The 13,661-nt window shown below is 39.4% G+C and overlaps 2 protein-coding genes across 7 annotated transcripts in view; both read right to left on the reverse strand.

Annotated features, from left to right (window-relative positions):
• The window catches only part of LOC120197181 (eIF-2-alpha kinase GCN2), a 59,549-nt gene that overhangs the window by 42,746 nt on the left and 3,142 nt on the right, over positions 1-13,661 (reverse strand). The window lies entirely within an intron of this gene.
• The window catches only part of LOC120197207 (protein SEMI-ROLLED LEAF 2-like), a 36,838-nt gene continuing 26,429 nt past the window's right edge, over positions 3,253-13,661 (reverse strand). For all 3 annotated transcript variants that reach the window (XM_039198825.1, XM_039198814.1, XM_039198820.1), the window contains exons 22-23: positions 7,166-7,168; positions 3,253-3,266 (exon numbers count right to left, since the gene is read on the reverse strand). The gene's annotated coding sequence lies outside the window, so the exon portion shown is untranslated. The remainder of the gene's footprint in view (positions 3,267-7,165; positions 7,169-13,661) is intronic.

The following is a 13,661-nucleotide window of genomic DNA, read 5'->3' on the forward strand; positions in this document are numbered from 1 at the left end:
CATATCTATAGGCGGTGGAGTCCAACAAATAGCCTTCTCATGGACATGAGAATACTGAAACTTATCTGCAAGCGTAGGATCCCCAACTAAAGTGTCAGAATTGATACGAACCAAAGGATATTTAGCTAGAAACCATTTAGCCAAGCTAAATCTGGCGAAGAAGAACAAAGACGAAGTGTCGACCTTCCAATTTTCGAAAACAACCAAATTCCTATCCTTCCATAATGACCATAAAACAACCCCCGGGATGAACTTCCAAATGCTAGAATTCTTCCTTAGAAACGACCAAGAGCACAGAATTGAAATGGGGTCTTGAGGTAGAGCAGTAGAAATTTCCCATAACTTAAGGAATTTGGTCCATAACTCCCCTGCAACCACACAAGAGAAGAAAAGGTGTTCAACAGATTCTTCATGCAATTGACACAGTGGACAAAGACCGTCTTCCAAAGGAATACCTCTCTTCTTCAACTCCTCTCTAACTGCCACTTTACCATGACAAAGCTGCCATAGAAACGTTTCCACTTTAGGAGGAGCCAAACCAGGCCAAACCCACTTATTCCACTCGAACGGACCTTTTGAACTGCTATATAAAGACCTCCTACATGACTTGACCGAAAACAGGTCATCACCTTTCCCCGACCACCCAAGAAAATCATCCACTGAATCTGACAAAGATACATTTTCAATCAAGGACATTAATGCAATCCACTGATCCAATTCCCAGTCGAGTAAATACCTTCTTAACTGGATGTTCCACGCCCAAACATTCTGCACAAAACCACCAAACTCAGCTACTATCCCAAACTTATTAATCGATAAAGCAAAAAATCTTGGAAATTGAGATTTTAAGGTTGAGTCGTTGATCCACACATCATGCCAAAAAACAATCGATCTGTCATTACCTATGTGAATCTTTGAATTAGCTCTCAAACATTCCCCAATCTCATCGTTTTTGACATAATTGTTTAGAATTGCTCTCCAAATCCAAGAATCGTGCGGAGAAATAGCCTTCTTAATTGAAAGAGACAAGTTGCTAACGTTGCTCTTGCAGCAAATCATCTTTTTCCACTGACTATTTTTATCATTTGCAAATTTCCATACCCATTTCCCAAGCAAAACTCTATTGATCAACCTCAGATCTAAAATTCCCAAGCCCCCTTCTTCAAACGGTTGACAGACAGTTTTCCAGTTCACCCAGTGAACCCTTTTCTTAGCTGGAACATCACCCCAAATAAAATTCGCCATTAAAGAATTCAATTTCTGCATGACCTTCACTGGAATTTTAAAAATTGAGGTAAAATATCGGCAAGCTGGATAACACATACTTAACCAGCACTAATCTTCCAGCCTTCGACAGAGAATTAGCTTTCCAGCCTGCTAATCTTTTGTAAAAATTCTGAACAACTGGTTCCCACATACCCTCTGAATTCTTCTTTGAACCAAGCGGCAAACCAAGATAAGTCATAGGAAAAGATCCCACTCCACAGCCCGCCATCTTAGACCATTCTATTAATCTGACCTCTTCCACATTAATGTCATACAAAGTACTCTTCGATAGATTTAAGTGCAGCCCTGACAACACACTGAAAACCCTCAAAACTCTCTTAATATTAAGGATATGAGTAGGAGAGTCTTTGCAGAATAATATGAGATCATCTGCAAACTGAAGGTGAGTCAGATGGAAAGAATTACCGCACCTGCCAATACTGAACCCTTCAAAAAGACCCAGATCAATAGCCTTGTTCAGCATTAGATTTAAAAGTTCCCCAACTATATTAAACAATAAAGGGGACAAACTGCAACCCTGTCTCAAACCTTTAGTAATCTGAAATTCCTCAGTTGGAGACCCATTCACTAATACTGAGATTGAGGCTGAAGAGACACAACACTCCATCCATGAAATCCATTTTTCACCAAAACCCATAACCTTTAGAAGTTTGAAAATAATCGGCCATTCAACAGAATCATAGGACCTACGGAAATCAACTTTGAAAACAACTCCAAATCTCCCTTGTTTCCTCCAATAATCAATGCCTTCATTAGCTAAAAGAGCACAATCAAGCAACTACCTACCCGGAATAAAGGCAAACTGCGAGGGACTAATTATATCTTTAATAATAGCAACAAGCCGTTTCGACAGCACCTTAGAAATAATTTTATATAAGCTACCAACAAGGCTTATAGGTCTGAAATCTTCAACTTCCTCAGGATTGAGTTTCTTTGGGATTAACGTAATAAAGGAATGATTAACCCCGTGTTCCCATTTCCTCCCACTATGGAAATCACGGACAAATTTCATAATTTTATCCTTCAAGATATTCCAATTTTTTTTTAAAGAAAACCATAGTATAACCATTTGGGTCGGGTGCCTTGGCACTATCTGAGTAAAAAATCGCATCCCACACTTCTTGTTCTGAGAATTCAACCTCAAGACCCTCTTTTTGCTCGGAAGACAATTTAGCAAAATTCAGGTTGATATCATCCACCTCTAAAGTAGACTTAGCATTGTAATTTACTTTGAAAAAATCCTTAACAGCAGCTCTAATCTGATTCGGATCAGCAATTAACACACCATCCACTTTCAAGGCCGAAATTGCGTTAACTCTATTTCTATTAGAAGCACATAAATGGAAGAACCTCGTGTTCCAGTCCCCATCCTTAATCCACTTCATTCTAGATTTCTGCAGCCAAATACTCTCCTCCTTCCTTTGCAATATCCACAGATCAGACCTCATCAGCAGAAGCTGATCCCTATCTCGTGGAGTAAACCCCCCACCTTGAGACTTCAATTCCAAGGCATTGATCCTAGTTTCCAAGGCTGAAATTTGATCAGAAATCCCCAAACGATTTTTGTTGAACCACTGTTTAATCACTTGTTTAGTACCTTGCAGAATGCTAAACAGACCCCTTCGACCATTGGTCATGTTAACAGAATTCTGGACCACCCCATCAAACCCTTCTTCCTCTAAAAGGTAATTAAAAAACCGAAAGGGTTTAGGGCCCCAGTTCTCAAAATCTTCTTCTAGTAGCACTGGATTATGATCCAATAAAGACTTTGGTAGCATTTTTTGGACAACTTTTGGAAAACACTGCAGGAAGCTACCACTTAATAAAAACCGATCTAACCTTATCCAAGTGGCACCTTCCCTATTATTGCACCAAGTAAACTTCCCACCCACTAACGGAAGGTCTAAGAGATTCAGACTTTGAACAAAGTTTGAAAAAAGATCAATTGAATGCCAATTCTGAGCCATTCCAATCTTCTCCTCCGGGTCAAGATAGGCATTGAAATCCTCCCTAAGCAAACAGGCAGGCTTAGACCTAGCACAAAATCCATCAATCCTATGAAAAAATCCTCCTTATCAGCCTCGACAGACGGACCATACACATTAATAATAACACAATCACAATTAGCCACCTTGAACTTCCCTGAGACAGCAATGAATCTGCTGGTCTTATATACACTGGTAACTTCAAAAAGATCTTCATTCCACAAACAAATTAAACCACCAGCAGACCCATCAGCTAATTGGAAACTTCTACCTTTCAGGAATTTGCCCCCCAACTTCCTCCATAAGCCGATTTTACAGAAACTCAGCTTATTTTCCTATAACATCAAAAAGATCGGTTTGACATTGCTAACAAGTCTAGCCACTGCTCGAATTTTTTTCTTTTTTCCCAAGACCCCTAACATTCCAAGAAATCACATTAAAATGGGACATACACAAAGAAAGACTAAAACCCCTTCTCAGCTCACTAGCTACTATCACAAACTCCTAGAAGACCCTTTCAACTCCAATTTCAAAATCTCCTCTTCCAGTAAATTCTGCCCCCCTAAAAAAGAAATCCCCAACATATCACAAACTTCCCTAATTAGGTGAACTTATAAAAGATACATGAACTCGACACAATAGCACCTTAACCCAAATTAGGTGCCCTTGGCTTCATTAATCCATTTTATCCCTACTTTTTAATTAAAAGCTGCATCCTAAGAAGAATCAAAGGAATCTAAACCATTTTTTTCTTTTTGGCTGATCTTAATCCATGTTGATTTTTGGCCTTTTGCATACCGCTTTTCGATTTATCCAACTTTACCCAAATCAATCTTTTTTTATATAGGAATAGGAGGTCTCGTTAAAAACCTCCCTCATAGTTGTCTCTTGTGAAAGAGGCAAGTAGAAGAATGAGGAAAAGAGTACCTCATTTTATTGAACAACCAAAATTACAAGATTACAGCTTACACAGTAAAAATCCTGAAATAAAATATAGAAACAGAACATCAAAAAAGCTTAAAACTTTCAACCAATCCCTTCCTTAGCTAACTTGTCTGTCTCCCAATTGCAACTCTTAGGAATCCATCTTACAATAATACCCCTAGCAGATTGTATTTGAGAAAGGCAAGTTTGATAGTGCTAATATACTTTTTTGGTGAGGTATAGGGTGGTTTCATGGTTTTTAGCTAAAAACAAGGATGTGTCTATCCAAGTGGACAGCCTTGTGGGAGATCTTACTTTGGCGGATTTGCATAAGTCCCCCTCTAACTTTCGATCGTCACGAGTAAAATGGTGCCCTCCTCCTACAGGTTATTTTAAGATGAATGTTGATGGGGCTGTTAACTTTGATTGGAGAAGAAGTGGTATTGGTGTTCTTAAAGATGCCAAAAAGAACAAGCTAGTTTCTTTTTCTAGAGCATTAGGACCTTGTTCTCCTATTCTTGCTGAGATTTTTGCTATCAAAGTGGGGTTAGAAGTGTTTTTTGAGTCAGTTTGGAGGGACAAAGGTCCTAATGCTCTAATTTGAGCAATTTGAATCTTTCAAAACACCTCCAATTCCACCCTTTAATCCATCACCTGTCACCGCTCCATCAACATTGAATTTGAAAAAATCAGGTGGAGACCAGCATTGAAACATCTTCTCAGGTTGTTTAAGAGTAATTCTGTCTGCTAACGATGGATCCCCAACTAGTAAATCAGCTTGTATTTTAGCTTGAGGAAATTTAGCTAAAAACCATTTAGCTAGCCTAAATCTGAAAATAAAGAACAGAAGGGAACTGTCAAATTTGTTGTTTTTGAAAACCACCGAATTCCTGACCTTCCATAAAGTCCACAAAATAACTCCGGGAATAAAATTCCAAATATAAGAAGACTCCCTTAGGTAAGACCAAGAACAAAGAAACGAAGAAGGCTCTTTGGGCAAAACTGTAGAGATGCCCCAAAACCTTAGAAATATGTTCCACAGCTCCCATGCAACAAAGCAAGAAATAAAAAGATGATGAATTGTTTCCTCATACTTATGACATAAGGGACACATAACATCTTTCAAAGGAACCCCTCTTTTTTTCAGTTCCACTCTGACAGCCAACTTCTTAAGAGTAAACTGGCAAAGAAAAGTTTGAACTCTAGGAGAAGCCAATCCAGACCACACCCATTTGTTTTACTGAAAACTACCACCATTACTGCAGGAAAGTGTCTGTCTACATGCCTTAACCGAGAATAAACCATCACCTCTCCCAGACCATGCAAGAAAATCATCCACAGATTCAGTCAGAACTACATTATCAATCAGCAACATTAAGGAGATCCACTGATCCAATTCCCAGTCACATAAATTCCTCCTAAGCTGAATATTCCAAACCCAACCATCGCTCTCGAAGCAACCAAACTCATCCACTTTTCCCCTTTTGTTCGTGGATAGAGCAAAAATCCTTGGAAATTGATTCTTTAGAGAATAATCATTAATCCAAACATCATTCAAAAATTCAATTAAACTACCATTTCCCACTTGGATCTTCGAATTCGACCTCAAACGCTCCCCTATCTCGTCCTTTTTCTCATAATTGTTTCGAATGCCTCTCTAAATCCAAGAGTCTTGAGGAGAAACTGCCTTACAAATCGATAAAGATAAATTGCTTTGATTGTGTCTGCAGCAAAGTAATTTCTTCCACTGGGATTCTTTTTCATTTGCATACTTCCAAACCCACTTCCCAAGCAACTCTATTAACCAAAATTAAATCCAAAACTCCCAAACCACCCTCAACATATGGTTGACATACCGATTTCCAATTAACCCAATGAATCTTTTTCTTTTCTATTCCATCACCCCAAAGGAAACTAGCCATCAAAGAATTTAGTTTATGATTTACCTTTAAGGGAATTTTGAAAAAAGATAGGTAAAAAATCGGTAGGAAGGACAACACCGACTTTACCAACACCAATCTTCCCGCCATCGATAAAGAGGAAACTTTCCAGCCCGCTAATCTGTTGTAGACTTTCTGTAGAACTGGCTCCCATAATAAATCTGAATTTTTCTTAGCACCTATTGGTAAACCAAGATAAGTCATCAAAAAAGATCCTACCCCACAACCTGCTGCACTATCCCAATCTTTTAAAGTTTCCTCTTCCAAATTAACACCAAACAACTTACTCTTAGACAGATTTAGTTGTAGCCCTGACAATAAACTAAAAACCCTCAATATTCTCCTGAGATTCAGAATATGAGTTGGAGAATCTCTACAGAAAAGTATTAAATCATCTGCAAACTGTAAATGAGTCGGACTAAAAAAATTATCTTCCTTACCAATTCTGAACCCTTCGAAAAGACCAAGATTAGCAGCCTTAATCAACATTAGATTTAAGAGTTCCCCAACTATATTAAATAGAATAGGGGACAAACTACAACCTTGTCTCAACCCCTTGCCCATCTGAAATTCTTCTGTTGGAGAACCATTCACAAAAACCGAGATTGAGGCAGAGGAAATACAGTATTCAATCCAAGATATCCATTTAGCCCCAAAACCCATTTCTTTCAATAATTTCAAAATAATCGGCCATTCGACTGTATCATAGGCTTTGCGAAAATCAACCTTGAAAACAACTCATTTCCTTCCTTTTTTTGTCCAAAAATCTATGGATTCATTGGCCATAAAAGCACAGTCAATCAACTGCCTACCTGGAATGAAGGCAATCTGCGAAAGGCTAATAATGCTATTCATAACAGAAGCAAGCCTTTTCGATAAGACTTTAGAAATAATTTTGTATAAGCTGCCAACTAGACTGATTGGTCTGTAATCCTCAATATCGACAGGATTGAGTTTCTTAGGAATCAAAGTGATGAATGCATGATTGACCCTATGCTCCCAGTTCTTCCCTCTTTGGAAATCATCCACAAACTTCATAAGATGACCCTTCAGGATAGGCCAGAATTTCTTAAAAAAACCCATTGTGAAACTGTTCGGACCCGGGGCTTTGGCACTGTCCGAATGAAAGACAACTTCTCATACTTCTTGTTCTGAAAAACTGATTTCAAGACCATTCTTCTGCTCCTCTGATAATTTCAAAAAATTAAATTTGATATCCTCCACCTCTAACGTAGCTTTGGTATTATAATTATTCATGAAATAATTACAAATAAAAGCTCTCAGCTGCTCCAGATCTGTAATAACATCACCATCCACCTTCAATGCTGAAATGGAATTAATCATGTTTCTATTAAGAACCGATAAGTGGAAAATCTTAGTATTCCTATCCCCATCATTAAACCATTTCAGTCTTGACCTCTGCAACCATATACTCTTTTCCTTCCTATACAGATTCCACAAATCCACCCTCGAAAGCTGTAACAGTTCTTTTTCTTGGTTCGAAATCCCTTCACACTGAAGCCTGACCTCGAGATCATTAATCCTGGACTCTAATTCTGCAATATCCTCAGAAATCTGCCAATAATTATTCCTTTGCCACTTCCTAATAACCTGCTTAGTTCCTTGTAGCATAGAAAATAAACCCTTGCAACCATATCCTTTCCTGAAATTAAGCAATGAGTTTTCAACCATCCAAGCGAACCCATCTTCCTCAAGCAAGTAATTGAAAAATCTAAAAGGCTTCGGACCCTAGTTCTTGCATTCTTCTAATAACACCACTGGATTGTGGTCCGAGAGGGATTTAGGTAGCATTTTTTGTACGAGTTTTGGAAAGTGATTTAAAAATGAAGCACTTATTAGAAACCTGTCCAGCCTAACCCAAGTTGGGGCATCTCTATTGCTACACCATGTGAATTTTCCCCCTACTAACGGTAAGTCCATCAAGTTGAGAAAGTGTACAAAGGATCTAAACAAATCCATGGAATGCCAATTATGAGCAACTCTACACTTCTCCTCAGGAACCAAATAAGCATTAAAATCCCCCCCAATACACACAGGCAGATTCAAACTATGAACAAAACCTGACAACTCCCTGAAGAACACCTTTGTCAGCCTCTACTGATGGACCATACACGTCGATAATAACACATTCTAAATTGCTCATCTTAAACTTCCTTGTTAATTCCATAAAACTGCTCTGTTTATGATCTGCATAGACCTCAAAAAAATTCTCATTCCACAAACACATCAAGCCACCTGCAGAACCATCTGCTGGAAAAAAATTACTACCTTTCAGTAAATTTCCCTCTAATTTCCTCCTTAAACCACTTTGGCAGACACTACGTTTTGTTTCCTGTAATAATAACAGGAAAGACTTCTCTCTATTCACCAATCTTGCCACTGCTCTAATTTTCTCTCTTTTCCCAAGACCCCTAACATTCCATGTAATAATCTTTAATTCTGACATCGAAATGGATAGAAACAAACACCCAAATCCTGCCAAAATTGCCTTCAGGAGCCGTTTACAGCCTCCTTCATCTGCATCCTATAGATCTCTTCCTCTACAATCAGTTGCCCTCCCTTAAAAGAGATCCCCAACATGTCACAAACCTCCCTAGTTGCAACTGCTTCGATCCTAGGCTGAACAGACTCTTGAGATGACTGTGAAGAAGCCCTGATTTGATCCAATGACTCCCTGACCAAACTACGAAACACCCTTCTATATACTCTATCATAGAAGCTTATAGTCGCTTCTCCCTCCGAACAATCACTACCCGAATGACTAGAAGCAACTTTTAACTTTCTTTGGTTCAAAAAGCTTTTAGACCTAGAGGAAACGTTAGCATTATTAATTTGGGAGACCAAATACTTGTCCTCAACTAATTTCCTACCCTCTAAGTTGATCCCCGAAAAAAGTTCATCACTGTTAGCAATTAATCCGCCTCTTTTGGTCGACTTACAGAAGTTATCCTCAAAAAGACAACCCCGATTATCCTCCATAGCCCTCTCCAACAGCTTAAAACCAACCTTTTGAGCAGCCGAAACAGTACCCCTCTCTAGTTCTATATGCGACTGAGAACCAAAAGCATGTACCCCATATAGACTACTCTGTGCAAAGGAGTGCTCACATTGGACCTCCTTTTCACCAAAAGTGAGGTCCTTCTCACCTTCTGTAATCCTTAACACCATCCTATTATCATCGTCGCCTGCAACTTCCATCTGATTAGCTTAGGTAAAGTTGGGTTGAAAAATAAGTTCCTCCCCGTCCATTTTGCATTATAAGCTGGCCCAGAAGGACAAAAATTCTTATTTGAAATGAAAGAAACCACATTATCATCAGATTGATCTTTATCATCCGGGTACACTGATTTCCTCAAACTTAGACCCATGTGACTCCCATCTTGAAAGGTCTTATTTTCCAAAAAGTCTGACATCCCACAATTTTTTGTTTCAGCTGTTGACTTATTCGATGGAGAATGTCCCCCACTAACTCCATTAACACGATTCTCAAGGCCATTACACAACCAAGAGGTGACTCTAAGCCTAGAATTCTCTGTTGACTCATCTCTATCAACTACCATAAGTGGAACACGACGATCCTCTTCCTTGGACAATGCGTACTCGCTGTTCAGCTTATTAGAAAAATTATCATTCATCTTCCTCCCCAACTCTTCTGGTTGAAACGTCACTGACCCCAGGGAAATCTTAACTTTGAATAATCTGCCATAAGAGCCTACAGTAACCGTATCAGGGACATCACAAGAGCTCTCCACCCTGAGCAAAACTTTTGCTGATGAGAGATCAGATCTATTTTTAGATTCTACCTTCAAACAAATAAAATTTCCCCAACTGCTAGTAAGTTTTTCCAAGAAAACTTCATTCCAGCACGAAAAAGGCAGTCCACACAAATCTATTTGACACCAAGCCATAGGAACTCCTTTCTCGTTCTGTACTGGAGCCAACCAATCAAACAGGAAGACAACACCTCCTTCTTATTCTCCCAAACGTATGAACACTCATCAACCGAGTCAAAAGTGATGATGCAAGCCTTCCAAGCATAAACCCAACTCGAAACCTAGACACCAAAACCCTGTAAATACAAAGCTTCCTTAATCAAATCAAACTCGAAATTTGATTTCATAATCCCTGTTAATGAACGTTTAACCCATTCTGAATTGTCTAACGGAAAATACATCCATAAATTCCACACACCATTTGCCTTAATCTTGATACCCTCCAAGTTTGTCCCTGACCTAATTCCTCTTCTCCTGTTACCAGCAGACTTCACGACATCCTTGTACGACCTGTCATCCCTGAAGCTTTCCCACAACTCAGCGTTCCTCCCAATCCTTGAAGAATTTTGATTAGCAGACCTGAACTCCACCGTCCTTTTCCCATCAACAACAAACCTCGTACTGGCCTTCTGATACTTAGCAGCCCCTACAAAGATTCTTCTCCCATCAAACCACTTCCCATTCACGAACTGAATAGCATTCTTCCTTCTATCCTCATCAGCAAATTGAATAAAAGCAAAAGTAGAAGACTTGTAATGTGGCTTCTCTAAAAACCGTGGAATGAAAATTCTAAGAATCTGGCCGTAAGGACTAAAAAATCCATTAACACTCGCCTAGAGACCCTCTTACTCAGATTACTGATGAAAACGATCCAATCTACATCGAAAACAATGGATTTTCCCGACTTTTCTCTAAACCTCTCTCTACCCGTCGCACTCATTATATAAATTATCTTCCCGACTCCAATATTCAAAACTTGAGTAAAATCAAAGATAAATATCAATTGCCAAGGATAATTGCTTCTTTTCCAGCTACAACACCATTTCCCCTCGGGTATTGACCCAAATCAATCTCAAATAACAAAGTATCCTAAGGTCTAAGTTGCATATGGTCCAAGTCATCTACCATTAATTTATTCCTATCTTGATGTCATCTCTTGCTTCTTATGACTAAATAATCTTTTGTAGTATGTAATGGACATAAATCCATCTTTAAGGTGACGTTAGGTAACCACCCAACATTCATAAAGAATAAATGTTACATTTTAAGGATATTTCACAAAAGTTTCCCTTCGTCCAGGCAATCAGAGTATGATAATATCTATGCAACACTTCTTTGTTAGTTATTGACTAGATCAACTAATCTTTTAAAATATACCAATGGTTTTCAATGGGTATTTCACAAAAGTTTCCCTTCACTTATGCTAAATCATCTTCCACAAGTTCTTCCTCTAGGTCTACAGTGCATCAAACAAAAACATTGGACATCCATTCTACAGAACTTCATTTATTAGGTATTTTAACCCTATCTTCGTCAATAGTTTTAGTTTTACAAAAATTAATATTCCGTTTTGGTCACCCTCAATTTTTAGATTCTAAGTACTCCTTCAAAGCTCTCATCTACTAAAGTAGTAATATTCATCTTTATTCCTTTTCTTTTCTCTTCGATGGCGAGTAAGGTGAGAAGATCTGTTGGAAAAAATTGTCACAGTGATCATTTTCAACATTCAAGAGTGTCTTCATCACCAAGGTCTTTGGTTATTTTTCGATAAATATGGTGAGGTGGTGGATTCTTTCATCCCAGATAAAAGAAGCAAGAGAGAGAGTAGGTTTGGCTTTGTTCGTTTCACCAGACTGGAGGACGCGAGGAAGGCTATCAACTGTGTTGATAAATCTTGGATTCAATGTAACAAAGTTAGAGTTTTCATGGCGAGATATCATCCTCGTGATGTTTTCTGAAGGAAGAAGTTCTCTGATCCATATCCAGTCGAGGGCTAGAGTTTAGTGGAGGATGCTAGTCATACTGAGGCTCCCATTGTTGGTTCTGTTGACGAGGATAAGCTCTCAACTCTCAAAGACAGCTTGGTAGGATAGTGCATAAATTTTATTAAGATGAAAGAGTTGGCTGCTATTATGCACAAGGCATTGTTGGTCCGAAAATTATGAGATTAAACGGGCTAGCAATTTTAATCTTATTTGAAGATGCAGAGAGCATGGACTTTACATAATCAGATTGGGGCGTTGAATAAATGTTTCGACAGAGTGGAAGTTTGGTCGGAAGATTTTAAGTGCAGCAGCCGTCGGGCATGGCTTTCGTGCAAAGGGATCCCTCTGTTTGTGTGGAGTCTCTCCACCTTCAGAAATATTGCACTCAAATAGGGAGTTCTTATATCCATTGAGGACGGGACCTTAAATAACGGCTCTTTTGATAGGGCTTTGCTACAGATCATCACGAACTGTCAAGCTCGTGTGGAAAAATCCATTGTTTTGAAAGTCGGGAATAGGCTCTTTAAAGTTCATGTTTTTGAGTTTGATCCATGTTTCAGCCCAGAATCTGTCTGGGTAGAGTCGTCTTCGATGGAAGAGGCAGTCGCCTCCCCGTTGTCTAAGGTGGGGGAGCTCGTTGGTGTCTCTCCAGTTAAGTTTCCCGAGTTGGAGGTGTGTGCTGTAGAAGCAGGAAGAAACGTTAACTCATCGGAGGTGCAGTGTCCCGAGAGGTGTTCTGAGTTAGAAGAAAATGTTTTATGTTGTATGGGGAGTAGTACTAGAGGTTGCTTCTCGTTGGGTGAGGGCGAGGAGGACAGGAACATAGGCGAAGAAATGATGATGGGTCTGAGGAGCGCCGTTGCGGATCAGGGGATGGCTCATTTGCAAATTGAGGAAGTGGGGGAACACGAGACAGTGCTGGTGCACACAGAGAGAGAGGAAGTGGATGTCTATAAGGATAGTTGTTTGCCTGCATGTGGCTATGAGGGCATTAAGGATTATTTAATTGATTTTCCCATCCTGGATGGTCGTTTAGTGTCAAGGGAGTTGGAAGATGTGAGCTTACAGGAAAACGTGGATCTGTTGGTTCACGCAGAGAGGGAGAAAGAAGATGCATACAGGAAAAGTTGTGAGCCTGCACGTGCTTTTGAGGGCTCGAAGGATTATTGTAAAAATTTCCCCATGTTGGATGGTCGAGTTGAGTCAAAGGTGGTGGTGGATAGGTTTAACGAGGGCCTTTCTTACAACTGCGCTTTCAAAAATCCAAAGAGTAAGGCAAGGCAGAACATGAGACCTAAGGAGGGTTTCGGCAACAAATATAGCTTCGTCCAAATATTTCAAGAGAATTTTACGGCTCCCAAAAGGAAGTCTAGGGGTTACCAAAGCAGGAGCCATCAGAGTAAGGTGCAGCGAGAGGAAGAGGTGTCTGCTATTGAAGGCAGATTCATATATGATTCTGACTTTCCAGAATTGGGGCAGTCCCAACAGAAGGATGATCTTGAAGGCTCAAGAGTGTTTCTGATTTCGGAACATTATAGCTGTGGAAGGATTGAAAGATACAATTTGTAGTGACTAGTTTTAGGGGATTCGATTATGATTTTTGAGTTTGGAGTTGGAGGTTCGGATGGTCTCCGATATCAAGTCGTGCAATTAGTGGTTGATTGGCGGTTAGAGTTTTTTCGAAATTTGTTTTGTTCAATTATTTTCGTGTGCAAGCGCTTGGCTGTAGTGTTTGAATTTGGTTTA

Source organism: Hibiscus syriacus, unplaced genomic scaffold (genome assembly GCF_006381635.1).
Source record: "Hibiscus syriacus cultivar Baekdansim isolate YM2019G1 unplaced genomic scaffold, ASM638163v2 tig00004777_pilon, whole genome shotgun sequence".
Taxonomy (NCBI): Eukaryota; Viridiplantae; Streptophyta; class Magnoliopsida; order Malvales; family Malvaceae; genus Hibiscus; species Hibiscus syriacus.